The sequence below is a fragment of the Sminthopsis crassicaudata genome, chromosome 1 (genome assembly GCF_048593235.1).
Source record: "Sminthopsis crassicaudata isolate SCR6 chromosome 1, ASM4859323v1, whole genome shotgun sequence".
NCBI classification, from domain to species: Eukaryota; Metazoa; Chordata; class Mammalia; order Dasyuromorphia; family Dasyuridae; genus Sminthopsis; species Sminthopsis crassicaudata.
Genome location: NC_133617.1, coordinates 63319352 through 63334909, shown reverse-complemented (window position 1 = coordinate 63334909; position 15558 = coordinate 63319352). Strand labels below are relative to the sequence as shown.

The 15558-nt window shown below is 35.3% G+C and overlaps 1 long non-coding RNA gene across 1 annotated transcript; it reads right to left on the bottom strand.

Moving 5' to 3' along the window:
• Nucleotides 1-5466: 5466 nt before the first annotated feature.
• On the bottom strand, nucleotides 5467-14776 carry LOC141552156 (uncharacterized). The gene is made up of 4 exons (XR_012485081.1): nucleotides 14647-14776; nucleotides 9667-9899; nucleotides 8552-8632; nucleotides 5467-6675 (listed from the first exon to the last, which is right to left on the bottom strand). It is a non-coding gene; the product is annotated as an uncharacterized LOC141552156 (long non-coding RNA).
• Nucleotides 14777-15558: the final 782 nt, after the last annotated feature.

Here is a 15558-nt window from a genome sequence, read left to right as displayed (position 1 = left end):
TGTATGTATGACTCTAATGTATGTTTCTTTGTCTCCTTTTCTAATCTGTGGACCTACTAAAAAAAAATATAGTAACCCTTTGACCCAGCATTGCTGTTATTGGGATTATATCCCAAAGAAATACTAAAGAGTGGAAAGGGACCTGTATGTGCCAAAATGTTTGTGGCAGCTCTTTTTGTTGTAGCTAGAAACTGGAAGTTGAATGGATGCCCATCAATTGGAGAATGGTTGGGTAAATTGTGGTATATGAAGGTTATGGAATATTATTGCTCTGTAAGAAATGACCAGCAGGAGGAATACAGAGAGGCTTGGAGAGACTTAAATCAACTGTTGCTGAGTGAAATGAGCAGAACCAGAAGATCACTATACACTTCAACAACAATACTGTATGAGGATATATTCTGATGGAAGTGGAAATCTTCAACATAAAGAAGATCCAACTCACTTCCAGTTGATCAATGATGGACAGAAATAATTATACCCAGAGAAGGAACACTGGGAAGCGAATGTAGATTGTTAGCACTACTGTCTATCTACCCAGGTTACTTATACCTTCGGAAGCTAATAATTAATGTGCAACAAGAAAATGGTATTTACACACATATATTGTATCTAGGTTATATTGTAACACATGTAAAATGTATGGGATTACCTGCCATCAGGGGGAGGGAGTGGAGGGAGGGAGGGGATAATTTGGAAAAATGAATAAATAAAAAAAATGGTATGCTAAATACTTTGGAAAGAGGGATTGTTTAGCCTTTTACAAGGTATGAAGATGTTTCATCAAAACCAATAGAATTAAAGAGCAGCTGGCCAATGGTTAGACAAGCAAGGATAAATCATACCTCTGGTGATTGTGGAAAATAAAATATATTTGTAAAATTTTGTTTCAACAATGGAAAAACTAAATAAATCTTTACTAGTTATAATATTGAGTTAAAAATCATTAGGTGCCATGGTAAGAAAAGAATATCTTAAATCAACAGCGAAGCAAAACAAAGAAAAGTGAAGCAAAATCCTTCAGAACTTGGTTACTGAATGATGTGTCTTTTTTTTTCCCCCCACGTTAGAGTAGTTCATAAAGACTACCACCTATTATATAGTTATATTTATTCTGCTGGAAGAACTCAGTGATGAAACCAGAAAGCATATGTGATATATGCATTTATGTGTATAATATTGTATGTATTGATTGGTATCGATATGCATGTGCATATATTTGTATATACACATATGTTTGTACTTTTTATATTATTAAACCACCACATAAAACATTTTATATTCTAAATAAAAAGATTAATGGAAAAATTTCATTTAAAAAAACCAATAAGGTGCTTCAAGGCAATTCTAATAGACTTGTGATGAAAAGAACCATCCACATTTAGAGAGAAAGATATGGAGATTGAATATTGATAAAACCTTAGTATTTTTATCTTTTGTTGTTGTTTGTTTTCCCTTTCTTTTTTTCCCTTTTGAGTTGATTTTTCTTGTGAAGCATGACAAATATCGAAATACATTTAGAATTGCAACTGTTTAACCTATACTGGTTTACTTGGGGGTCTAGGGAGAGGGGAAGGAGAAGAGAGGGAGAAAAATTTGGAACACAAGGTTTTGTAAACAAAGGTAAGTGCTGAAAGCTATCTTTGCATGTACTAGGGAAAATAAAAAGCTATTTAAAAAATAAAAATTTATCTAAATCATTATTAATTAGAGAAATGCACATGAAAACAACTCTAAGGTACCACTTCACATCTATCAGATTGGCTAAAACGACAGGAAAAGATGATGATGAATGTTGGAGGTGATGTAAGAAAACTGGAAAACTACTACATTGTTGTGAACCTTATCACTGGATAAGTGGAGCTGTGATCTGATCCAACCATTCTGGAGAATAGTTTGGAACTATGACAAAAGGGTTATAAAAACTGTGCACACCCTTTTTTTCTTTTTAATATTTTATTTTTTCAGTTGCATGTAACTTTTTTTTACATTTGTTTTTAACATTTTTGAGTTCCAGATTCTCTCTCTTCCTTCTCCTCCCCCCCCCCACTGAGAAGATACGTGAAGTTATGTAAAACATTTCTATAAAAGTCATGTTGCAAAAGAAAACTTAGATTCTTCTCTGTCCCCACAAAAAACCCTCATGAAAAATCAAGTTTAAAAAAAAGTATGCTTCAATCTGTATTCAGACCCACTCAGTTCTTTCTCTGGGTATGGATAGAATTTTTCATCATAAGTCCCTCAGAGTTGTCTTGGATCATTGGATTATTGAGAATGGCAAAGTCATTCATAACTGATCATCTCCTTTGTGTTATATTATCCTATTTTCTAAACTACAAAGTAGTAGAATTCCTTTCTTTTTTCTTTTCTTTTTCTCAATAGTATTCATTTTTCCTAAATACATAAAAAGATAGTTTTCAATATTAATTTTGTAAGACTTTGTGTTTCTAATTTTTCTCCCTCCCTTTTTTGCCTTTCCCCACAAGACAGCAAGCAATCTGTTATTCCCTTCTTACAATTATTTTTCTTCTTTGCTTTCCCTTCACATCACTTTCAAGAATAACAACAAAAACAACAATAGTAATAGTGCTGATAATGATAATGATGGTGCCTTCTGTTTATCACTTTAAATGTGTAAATCTTTTGTAGATTTTATCTCATTTGAGCCTCATATCTACTGTAATCATTATTCTCACTAGGTTATGATGGGTGTTAAATGCCAGATAAGAATTTCTATTTTAGCCTAAAGCAATGGGGAAACACTGAAGTTTTTTGAACAAAGAAGTGACATGATCACTATTGTGCTTTATTGCTATAATTTTAAAATGGAACTTGGATAGGAGAGGAGAGACCTGAAGCAAACTGATCAATTAGGAAGCTACTGAAAAAGTCCAGATAAGAGACTGAGAAAATCTGAACTAGTGTGATAGTCATATGAATAGAGTAAAGGGTATGGTTGTTTAAAAATATTGTGGAGGTAAAATCAACAGTACTTGGCAACTAATCTAGTATGTGGGGTTAAGAAGAGTTAGGAGTCAAATATGACTACTAGATTGCAAATTTTAGTGATCAAAAGGGTTATAGTGTCATTTGTAATTATAATCAAGCCAAGAATAGGGATGACTTTATGGGGAATATAATGGATTCTGTTTTGGATATGTTTAGTTTGGAATGCCTCAACAACATGGAAATATCCTATAGGCACTTGATGGATACATGTGTGTATGTATATGTATATGTATATGTATATGTATATGTATATGTATATGTATATGTATATATATATATGTATATGTATATAGATGATTTCAGTTATGTATTTTGGAGTTATCTGCATAAGTGTAAGGGTAATAGTTGAACCTATGGGAGATAAGATTAAGAGGAAGAGTGTAATGAGATAAGGAGGGTACAACACAAAGTTCTAGGAGACACCTTTTTATAGGGGTTGGTTTACATGTAATGAAATAGGAAAGGAAACTGAAGAGAAATGGTCATTCAGAAAAGAGAAGAAGTAGGAGAGAGGGGGATCACAAAAATGCAGTGGAGAGAGCATCAAAGAAGGAGAGGTTGATTGACAGTGTTCAAATGCAAGGGATTTGGAAATTAAGAGCTTCTTGGTAACTTGGAAGAGAATCATTTCAAATTTGGATGATGGAGATAGAAGCCAGATTGCAAGGGATAGAGAAGTGAGCAGGATGTAACAAAATAAAGACAAATAGTGTATTCAACTTCTTCCTGGATTTTGGCTGTGATTGGAATGGATCTAATCTGGCATCTCATCAGATCTTGGTCACACCACTGGAATTTCTTGATTGTGGGATTTCCTAAGAGCCTCTGAGCCCAAAGCAGGAGAATATTCTTGTCCTTGTCCTAGATGATAATCCAAGATGTTAATAATGGAGCCAGTTCCTGAGGAAGGAGCTCAGCAAAGGTCTAATGGATGCTAGCTCACACTCTCTGCAGGAGTTTCTAGGTAATCCAAGAATATACAATGGGTAATTCTGGATGTATTTAAATTTAAAGTCTTTTTTTTTTTAATTTTGTGAATGAAACTTATTTACACAGTATATCTAGAAACAGATACATGAGTTCTTACAAAATTGTTTTTCTAAAATGTGAAAGAAATTACTCTAATTTTGTTTACAAACCAAAACACATATTAAAATCAATGGACTTTGGATAATTCTCATTCTTTAGTGTGCTCAGTACAAATAGTACACACCTGTTTTAAAATATACATAAAAATGTAAAGTACAGTAATCTGAATTGCAAGTATTAATTTCATGTCATTCCATTACCACATAAAATTTCTTTAACTCAATATGTATACTTAATACAAAATTCTATAAAATTTTTCATGATCTATAGATGTAGAGTTTGGAGCACTTTTTGGATACAGCAACTACACATCTTAAATTTAAAGTCTTAATATAAAATCAACCAAGTGAGGAAGAGAAAGAAGAAGAGGAAAATTATCCAAATAATCACTGAATCCCCAATTCTAGGAGCTGAAGCTCAGCTTCTCAGTTTCTTTTTTCAAATTAAATAAGGTCCTGGAGCAAGATAGAACCTTGAGACTGTCAGTGGCATATATGGAACTGAACTTATTGATAAAATAAATAGCTTGGGAAGTACAATTTTCTGTCTTAAACATGTGTGCTTTTAAAAATTATCTTAAAGTAAAGCCTATTAAAAAGCCCCCTTCATTACACATTAATCTGTAGCCCAGCCTTTCCTATCTTTCCCATACTTCTCCAGCTGCCTACTGACTTCTTGGATCTCTGAAATCAAGGCCCAGCTAGGTTTACTGATTGCTGAGCTGACCCCATTGCAAAGCTATCAAAATTACATCACTATGTTAGAGTAGAACATTTGGGGTAGCTTCTCCAACTTTGCACATGTTGAGTGATAATAGTGATAGGGGTCAACTCTGAAACTGTCCAAACTTTACTCTGAAAGAGGATATTGTGGCCAGGGACAAGGTCGAACCCTCTATTGAGTTGAAGATTAGTTCAGAACCATTACCAATAGCTCAAACTCCCAAGATAAGTAATCTCTTTTCAATTGGAGATCTAGGCCCCGGGGCATTGTCAACAATGTTAACCTTTGCTATCTTCCTAACAGAACCTTGCCCACTAAGAAGTCTGTCTTCCTAGTGAGTTGGCTCATCAGTGCCAATAAATCTTTTTGCCACACAGATTTCAGGTTTGCAAATTTTTTCTGCATGGGACCTGCAACCTGTGTCTCTGAGCAGAGGGGGATCTCCCACCCCAATTCTTGAACCTCATCACAACTACCACTAACCTCATCAATAGGAAATAGATTCAGGAGATTATAATTATAAAAGAGTATAATATATAATAGAGATTTGGTTCATGACTGGGAGCAACCAAGACAAAATAGCCATCATAGGTTACAAAGATTTGCTATTTATTTTACGTGAATAGCTTCACAGGATTGAACAGAAAACATAAAAGGCAATCATACTTAATGAGTAATTTGCATTTCAGCATAACACAATTTTAAAAAATTTTTTACTAGTTTTTATTTACCAGATATGCATGGGTAAATTTTACAACATTGACAATTGACAAACCTTTTATCTTAATTTTCCCCCTCCTTCCCCACCCCCCGATGGGCAGATTGACCAATATATGTTAAATATGATAGAGTATAAATTAAATACAATATATGTATATACAGTATAACTTTTAAAATTTTCAGGGGAGTGAAGGGGTCAGGGCAGGATTTATGGAGTAAGGGGGAGGAATCAAGGTGACTGGTGGAATCCACCAGAGTCACCAGGTTCCAGAATTGTCTAAAGATAGGTTAATCAAGGTTTCAAAAGTTGTTGTGACTGTCTTTTAAAAATGCTAATTAGGGGGCAGCTAGGTGGTGCAGTGGATAGAGCACCAGCCCTGAATTCAGGAGGACTCTGAGTTCAAATCTAGTCTCAGACACTTAACACTTCCTAGCTGTGTGACCCTGGGCAAGTCACTTAACCCCAGCCTCAGAAAAACAAACAAACAAACAAATAAATAAATAAATAAAAGTGCTAATTAGATAATCTCAGAGATTGGGTGGCTTTAAAATTTTGCTGCACATCACCGAGACAATAGAGGCTGAAAGAAATTATTATACAAAATGGACAGTACTGGAGAATTGATCCAATTATGATTTTTCTTTTAACAATCTCTGAGAACAATCTTCATGATTCACATCATTGAGAGTAAGGTTGTATGGTTGGAGTTTATTATGGTATTAAAGTTGCATGAAGACTGAAGGTTCCCCAGGCACTGAGTTGACCTCAGGGTAGTGATAAAGTGGGTTACCATGATGATTTCCTCTATTATATTGTTGCTGTGGGAAATTGTCTTTTAAAAACATGTTCCAGGATTGGTTCATTCCATAGCTTGGCTGAAAAGTAGTAGGCTCCAAATAAGAATTGGAACAAGCGGGAACAGCCATTGCTTGGTGATAATTATAATTTGGCAACTTAACTGTCTTCTGTTCTTCATGTACATGAGAAAAGTAATTGCAGGATTGACCTTCCATTTTAATTCCGTAAGTGATATTTGTCCTAGAGTTCTGCTGCAAGGTAAGGGTGGGCTGGGCAACAGTAGACTGCATATCCCCTCGAGTGCCACTAGGATGCATTATGGCTGAATCACATGTCTGAAAAATAAAGAGGAGGCATCATTATTTGGTACTTTGACAGAGTTTCTAGCTTTCCTATATCAATAGAAAAAACTGATGTGGTAACAGGGACTACAAATAGCAAAACTGAACAATCATTCCTATTTTCCAGATAAAAAGCTCAGGTCAGAAACATTGTTTTAATTCTATGAGCATTTGTTAAACACTGTGCTTAGAATCAAAGAAATCAGGAAACAGTACTTCCAACAAGTGGGTAAGGACATATTCAGAAATAAAACCATCTCAAAGAACACTAATAACTGGGAGGAATCAGGAAAGATCTCTTGTAAGAGGTAGAAGTTGAACCAAGCTATGGATTTAGGGAGATAAAATTTACCAGACTGACAAATGATTGAATGAATGTAGGAGGAAAAATACATGATACAGTACAAAAGAAGGTCTATACACTTGCAAAGAACATCAAAAAGGAAGAGTTGATAGGTTCAGATAGGAGAAGCCAGAGTGGGCATTGTTACGGAAGTCTTTTTTTGTTTAAGTCACTTGTTTAATGGGTTTTTAAATTTTTATTTAAGTTATACAAGTACATTCATTTTTTACATATTTTCTTGTGAGTCATGTTAAGAGAAAAAAATCAGAACAGATGGAAAAACCACAAGGAAAAAAAAACAAGAAAAAAAGGTGAATAGTATGCTTTGATCCACATTCAGTCTCCATAGTTCTCTCTGGATGTGGCACTTTCCATTAAGGTAGAATTTAATAGACATAAATATAGCATCTCATATTTTGAGGAAATACTAAGTATTCTATAAATACTTGTTTTCTTCTTTCCTTCTACCTTCATAACATTTCTCACAAACATCCCCAGCTCACACCTAGAATAATATAATAGGCTAGTGGCTATTGGTCTTCCTGCCTCAATTTCTCCTTACTCAAATCCATTATTCACTAAGCTGTCAAAGTTATCTTCTTAAAATGCAGGTTTCATCATTTCACCTCTCAGTAAATTCCAGTGGTCCAAGATCAAATAAAAAACCCCCAACTTTGCCTTCTTATACTTTACCACCCCCACCCCCCACAACCTTCATTTCTACTACTATATATTCTACACTCCAGTGACACTAGCTCCTTATCTATTCCTTGCACAAGAAACTACATCTCCTGGCTAAATATTTTTGTAAACTGTTCTCCTTGCCTGGAATTCTCTCCCTCTTCATCCTTGCCTCAGCTTCTCTGGATTCCTTCAAGTCTCAGCTAAAATCCTACCTTCTGCAAGATCCAGTGCTACCAATACGAGATCAATGCTAGTGCTTTCTCTCTGAGATGATCTACAATTTCATTGATCTATTTTTTGTTTACATGCACATAAGATTATAAACTCCTTGAGGGCTTAGCTATTTTTTTATCTGACCTTGTATTCTAAGGGCTTAACACAGTGCCCCAAACATAGTAGGTGCTTAATAAATACTTGTTGACATGTGACTATGATTATGTATCATAAATTGAAGGGGACACTAGGGTACTATCAGGGTCTCATATGTGATTTTCTCCCAGGACCATCTTCTTTCCCAGCCTGGCTTCCTCACCTCAGAAGATGCAACTTTTGAGTTTCATTACATGCTTTCCTAATAAAGCTGAAAATGGTATAGACAAGTCTGAAGCAGTGAGTACAGGTAGGAAAGGGTAGAGGAAGATGCAATGGTCCAGGAAAGGGAGGTCCTGAAAGGGTGAAAGTGGAAAGGGGATAAATACTAGAGACCTTATGGTTAGGTGTAGAAGTGATGATAGTTGGTACCTAATTAGATATGGGAGATAAGAATAAGAAAAGAGTCAAGGATAAACCTAAGAGATCATCAGACTATATTTTTCTTGAGTAATGTCTGGGGAATATACTGACCGTTTCTAAGTGAGATTCCTGGTCTGAAACATTCATCTGTTTTTTCCTCTTCATTCTCATATTCTGGAACCATTTTCTTACCTGCAAAGATGCAAAAGCAGAATTGCTTATTTTAAAATAAAAGGTGACAGAAAAGGTTGAACAAGGTCATAGGGTCAAAAAAGATGGTTAGAAAAGGGATATGATAATCAAACAAAATATACAATTTTCTTTTTTTTTTTTCTCCTGAGGCTGGGGTTAAGTGACTCGCCCAGGGTCATTCAGCTAGGCAGTGTTAAGTGTCTGAGACCAGATTTGAACTTGGGTCCTCCTGAATTCAGGAGTGGTGCTCTATCCACTGTGTCACCTAGCTGCCCCAATATACAATTTTCTAATGGGATTTCTGAGACATCCCTGAAAGAAAAAATACTGAGTCATGAGCCTCAAACAATTTCTATCAACTAAAACCTACATATTTGAGAAGCAAAACTTTTTATAAAGCATTGAAAGTGTGACTAGTAAGGAAGAGAGAAGCAGGAGATGAATTTGAAGAAAAGAATTCTTTAATGGCAAAAATGTGTTGTTTGAAAAGATGAGATGGCCTTTGCTATGGTAACAGATAAGAAGGCAAATGAAGATCAGAGATGCAGGAACCCCTTCTGCAATGGGAGCTTAGGGTCTGTGATGATAATTCAGGTTAGGAATCCAAGAGGCAAGGAAGTAGACAGGGGCTAAGGGATAAAATGCAAATAAGACAAATTTTAAAAGGCATAAAGCAAAGAAGCTAGTGAATCCAGGACTGTGTCCAAGTCTTAGTTTCTTTCCTGGTATACAAATCTGCATATTGGAAACACTCTTTGGCAACATCCAGTCCTTGTATTTTCATTGAGCAAAGCAAAAGCCAAGTGAAAAATCTAGTCACTCAAGTAGGACTAGACTCTTGTATTTCTGGGTAAGGCCACTGTGTTCTTATTACTGCTCCCAGGATATGTTACAAAGGGATACTGGTAAACCTTGCCCTCCATGAAGGTACCTTTAACTTCTCTCAATTTAGAACAAAGCCAAACCAAATCTGAAATATTTTGTCATTCACTGCAAAACTTTGCACCCTGAGCCTTTAAATGTCCCCTACTCACCTGCCTGTGAGAGATACCCAGTTTCTTAGCTATCTGGTCCATTTGTGCGGAAGTAAGATAAGGATTCTGTTTGAAATGAAAATTCAGTTCTTGAAGTTGTGTTTTGCTATAGGCCGTTCTCTTTCTCACTCTGTTTTCCTTGTTGGAAGTGTCATTGGAGGATTTGGATTTGGGTTTCGGTTCCACTGTTGAGTTTTCTACAATACTGTTGGTATCATTACATGTTGATGGGCCTGAAACAGGAAAAGAACAATAATATAAAGTTTTCTGGTCAGCCTTCCAACTACTTCCCAAAAACTAGTTGAATATCTGTGCTGAAGGAACTTATCCACAGTCAAAACTGTCTCTGGTTGAGCAGAAAGGAGACCTTTTCAATGAATGCTGATACAAGAAACACATTTACTAGAAAGACTTAGGAAATGAGGTAGGAGTAAAGTTTCTATAGTTTAATAGATAATATAGATTAATATTTACATGTATTTGATTAATAAAGTTTGATTGCTAGTATTAAGAAGTGTAAACCTAATTGTTTTTCTTGTACTAGTTTGCATATCTAACATGCACAGTGTTACAGCAGTTACATAGGATACTCTGAACCTGTGTTAGTCATTCTCTGAGTTTCCCAGCCTATGAGGAGATAAGGAAAGAATACTCTAAGAGACTTATGTGACTTTTCTCCTGATTAAGGATGGGAATCTATCTTTACTGTATCTAGGTCCAAATATTTCATGGGAATCATGCTTGCCTAGATCAGATTGAGAGGAGGCAAAGTAAACTTGAAATCTGATAGTTCTGGCTTCCAATCACGCCCCAGATGGTTACTAGTTATGTGATCCAATCAACTCCCATAATTTTTCTTGGCTATAAAAAGAAGACGGTAATAACTATAGTATTTGAGATAGTAGATAAGATAATCCATAAAGTACTTCATAAACTTTAAAGTATTATTTAAATGTTATTGTTGTTTTTCTCAGATTAGGGAAATTAACCAGTTATAGAACACAGTAATTTTGGCTTCAGATAGCTCTTTTTGGAAGCTTTAGAAATTTCATGATGTAATTTCATCAATTGACGTAATTTCATCAATAGTGAGGTGGGGAAAGACTCCTGTTGTATAAATCTCCTTCATAGGTGAAGATGATCACCTTATTTATACTTCAGAACTTTAAAAAAGTATCTGGGGCATTGAGAGTTTAAGCGACTTGCTCACTTTGGGTCACACAGATAATATATGTCAGCAGCAAGACCTGAAACCAATTCAAGGTTACCCTAAGCTACATATTAGACTATATTGCCTTTTTCCCCCTCCTTTTTTTGGAGAAGGGGGACTGGGGGGGAGTGACAGCACTATATAAAATATTTTTTACATATTTGTAGATTTGAACCTTGTTCCTTGTGTGATGAGAGCAATAATTTAATCCTTCTTTCCCCCATAAAAGGTAGAATGGTTTTTCCTTTAAAAGAAAAGGAGATATTTCTTGAGGTTTAGTTGGCTCTGGGGACAAAGGACTCTAGACTATTGACATTCCCTCATTACGGGAGAGTACTGAACTGAAATAAGGATTTGGTGAAGGGGGAGGAGGAAAGAGAAAGTTTTATAACTTTAGGTGGCACATCATGATGGGTAACATAAGCAATAGAATCTCACTTATCTGAATTAATCTGAGGTAACTTCACTGTCTTGAATATCCTTCTCCTTCTATGACTAAGTAAATGTCCTTTTGTTAATGTCAAATGATTTAGAAGTGCCCCAATTTATTCCAATATGGAATTAAAAAGCCTCCTTGTTCAAGTGGGGGATGAGCAGTGAAGAGGAAAATGGACTGATTTTGGTCTTTATGCTTTCAAGAATGCTTTTGGAGATGCCTCTAAAAATAATGGCTCCTTACTCTGAAGCATGAGAGAAAAAGACTAAACTGCCTGTGGTCATTCAGCAAGAGAAAATGAGACTAAGGACTGTTTCTTAGAGCTAATTGTGGCAAACTATGCTTTAAGCCCTTCCTTCATCTTTGTTGGCTCAAATTTGATGATTCAAGCCAAATTCTATCGGGGATCTCTTGGAAACTCGATTTGCCTACTTTCCTGATGCTTCCTAAAAATCAATTGGAAATTAAATAATCTAATTCTAAAGAATGAATGTTATCAAACAATAAATCACAGAAACAATCCATAATTTCATCCAAGAAAATGACAAAAATGAGACAAACACCAAAACCTATGGAATGCAACCAAAGCAATTCTCGGGGGAAATTTTATATCTTTAAATAGCTACATAAATAATATGGAGAAAAAGGCAAATAACAAATTAGGCATACAACTAAAAAAGCTAGAAAAAGAACAAATTAAAAACTCCCAATTAAATACCAAATTAGACATTTTTAAACTCAAAGAGATTAATGAAATAGAAACTAAGGACTGTTTCCTAAAGCTAATTATGGCAAACTATACTTTAGGCCCTTTATCTACGTTGGGCTTAAATTTGATGATTTAAGCCTCCAGATTCTACCGGGAGGAATCTCTTGGGAATTTCGGGGACAGTGGTCTTGGAAGTTCTTGCAATACTTGGAAATTCAATCCAATAAACATTAAGCGTGTTAAGTGTTAAGTAAATGCTAAGTACTAGTAATCAAAGAAAGACAATCCCTACCTTCAAGGAGTTTGTAATTTAATCCAGGAAGACAATAAACAAAAGGAGGCAGGGAAAGTAAGGGAAGGGTAGGCCAGAAACACAAACTAAGTGAAAATAGTTCTTCTCACTTTTCTAACTAGTATTTTCACTGTCTGACTCTCAAATCTGGGAGTTTCTCCCTCTGAATCTCTACATGTTGATTTTCCTGGCTTTCTTCCATGCTTCATCTAAAATCCTACAGGAAACCTTTCCTTATCCTCTTTAATTCTAATGCTTTTCTCTTGATTATCATTTCCAAATAATCTCGTGTATATATATTGTTTGGGTATAACTTTGTTTGTCTTTTCTTTGTATCATAAATACTTAGCATAGTGTTTGGCACATAGTAATTACTTAAATATTTGACTGACATATCCCTTAAGTTCTGGCAGAGAGATATGTTTTTAGGAGACATTTAGGAGGATAAGTGTTGACTGAATACTTTACAACTATAACTTAAAATCTAGCCATAAACTTATCTCAGGTGAGGCATTTCCCAAGATCATATAGATAGATAGATAATTTTATTTAACAGAACATATGCATGGGTAATTTTTTTTTACAACATTATCCCTTGCACTCACTTCTGACTTTTCCCTTCCCTCCCTCCACCTCCTCCCCTAGATGGCAGACATGTTAAATATGTTATAGTATATCCTAGATACAATATATGTGTGCAGACCCGTACAATTCTCTTGTTGCACAAGAAGAATTGGATTCAGAAGGTAAAAATAACCTGGAACAAAAATGCAAGTAGTCCACATTCATTTCCCAGTGTTCCTTCTCTGGGTGTAGCTGATTCTGTCCATCATTGCCAAGATCATATATTAATAGATAACTTACAGTCTAATAAATCACCTTTTTACCTCAGTAGCCAGTCCTTCTCTAGCATTCCTCTACCGGTAGATAGAATAGATAGAATATTTTGCTTTCATGACAAAACGAATCGAGTTCCAGGATATGGAGTTAGAAAGATTCGTCTTGAATTCAAATCTGGTTTCAGATCCTGGGCAAATCATTTAACCTTGTTTGCCTAGTTTCCCCATCTGTAAAATGATCTGAAGAAAACAGCAAACCACCAGTATCTTTGCCAAGAAAGCCTCAATTAATATCACAAAGAATTGGACAGGTTTGTTTGTTTTTAAAGACTAAACAAATTAAATTTGCCTGAGGATTCCCACTTATCTCTTTCATTCCCTTCCTAGGCCCAAAGGTGAATGCCTTATACAATTTAGGAAATGTCCCTTAAGTAATATGTAATTCTTTTTTTTTTTTTTTTTTTTCCCCTGAGCCTAGGGTTAAGTGACTTGCCCAGGATCACACAACTAGGAAGTGTTAAGTGTCTGAGATCACATTTGAACTCAGGTCCTCCTGAATTCAAGGCTGGTGCTCTATCCACTTCGCCACCTAGCTTCCCCAATATGTAATTCTTTCTATAATTTAATTGGATTATGCATAATCATCTGAAAGGAAACTCAGGGATCCAAAAGTTGCAGCTTTCATTTACAAAAAAATTTCTAAATAAGGCTCATAGCTTGCCAAAATCACCTTGCCAAAATTATTTTGGGGTTTTGTCATAACTATTCACATGAATAAAAGGTATATTCTGGCTATAAGACCATTGTTGTGATTTTTTTCACATATATATTCAGGTCTCCCACTCAACATCATGATCACTTTCGTCCTATAATTCAGGAGCCTTTTATAAACTGCAAAGTTCCTAAGAAATCTTTGGACCAATTGGACAAGCAATCAGAGCAGCTACATCCTTCAGGCTCTACTGCTTACATTCCATACTACAGTTTGGGTTGGAAAATAAGGATGTAGGAAGAAGAGGTATTAGGTTCTGTATGTGTAGGAAATATAATTCCTTCCCCAGAAGAGCTTGTTTCCTTGAGCAACCAACTGACCATCTCTGTAAGCCTTAATATATATAATAGTAGTTAGCCAAATACTGAGGCAACAAAGTGCAGCAATGGGGGGTTTGGAGTGGGGGAAGGAAGACCTTTAACTAAAATCAGGCAAGTTTGGCTAACAGAGGAGGAAAAAAAAAATCTATTCCTAGCAGGATTTCATAACTTGTACATGAGCAAATTCTGTGCTTTAGCTCCAGCAGAGTTTATCTAGAGGTGAGTGCAAAAGATCGCTGTTATACCAAGCTCACAGCTTCCTCGCTGAACCTCAGTTCTGGAAAACAAGGTGCCTCATAGTAAAAAGAGAGAAGTAAAAATAGAAGGGTGATTTTGGCATGTTGAGCTAAGATCCCTGGTTTAGGTCTCTACTAATTGAAAAATCTAGAGGCACTTACTTACCTGAGTCTGAAGACGTCCCGGAGCAGTCCATGGTTTCCACAGGGAATTAGAATTTTAACGTGCTCTGAGGTTGAGCTTAGAAGAGCCACTCCAAAGAAAAAGAGCAAACTAAGAGAGATCAGCTGGAATCCTTTCTTAAATACCCATTCTAACTTTCTCAATCAAGGTAGGAGAAAGGAGGTAATTAGGTCAGAATAGGTGGGGCAAAAAACCAAAATATACACATTAAGTGTGAACTCCTGACAACAAATTAAGTGTGAACTTGTATTTTATTTCCCTCTTAAATATCCTCAGGTAATAGTAGACTGGTTTTTTTTTTTAACCTTTTCTTATGAGATTTTCTGAAGTAGTGGATAGAAATTGGAAAAACAATAAAAAATTTAAAAATAATCAAGATAGGTGAACCTGGACCAACTACTTAATCCCTTAGGATTCAGTTTCTTCAGCTGTAAAGTGTAAAATGCCTTCTGGGGTGCCTTTCTTTTATATGGAATATATAAAATCCATAAAACCTATAATTTGAATTATTAATTATTAATAACATCATGGTAATAATATAATGATAAATTATTCATAAAAGGACATCTAGTATGTATTAAATAACAAGCTGACCTCTCTGTCAAGAAGAATTAGTCTTAAATAAGTCTATCCTCAGACAACACTTAAGTGACTTTAAGACAATTTCAATTTTAGAGATGTCAACCTGAAACAAGGAGTTAGCTAAAGCAAGTTCCTATTCCTATTGAAGGACAGCATATAAATTGAGATTACATACAAACTAGAAAATTCAAACATACATATCTACTATGTGTGCCCAGGCACTATGGTAAGTTCTAAGAGTATGTCAGAATCCCCAAAACAAGACCAAATCTTCTTTTCTTTTCTTTTTTTCCTTTTTTAATTCTTCTTTTT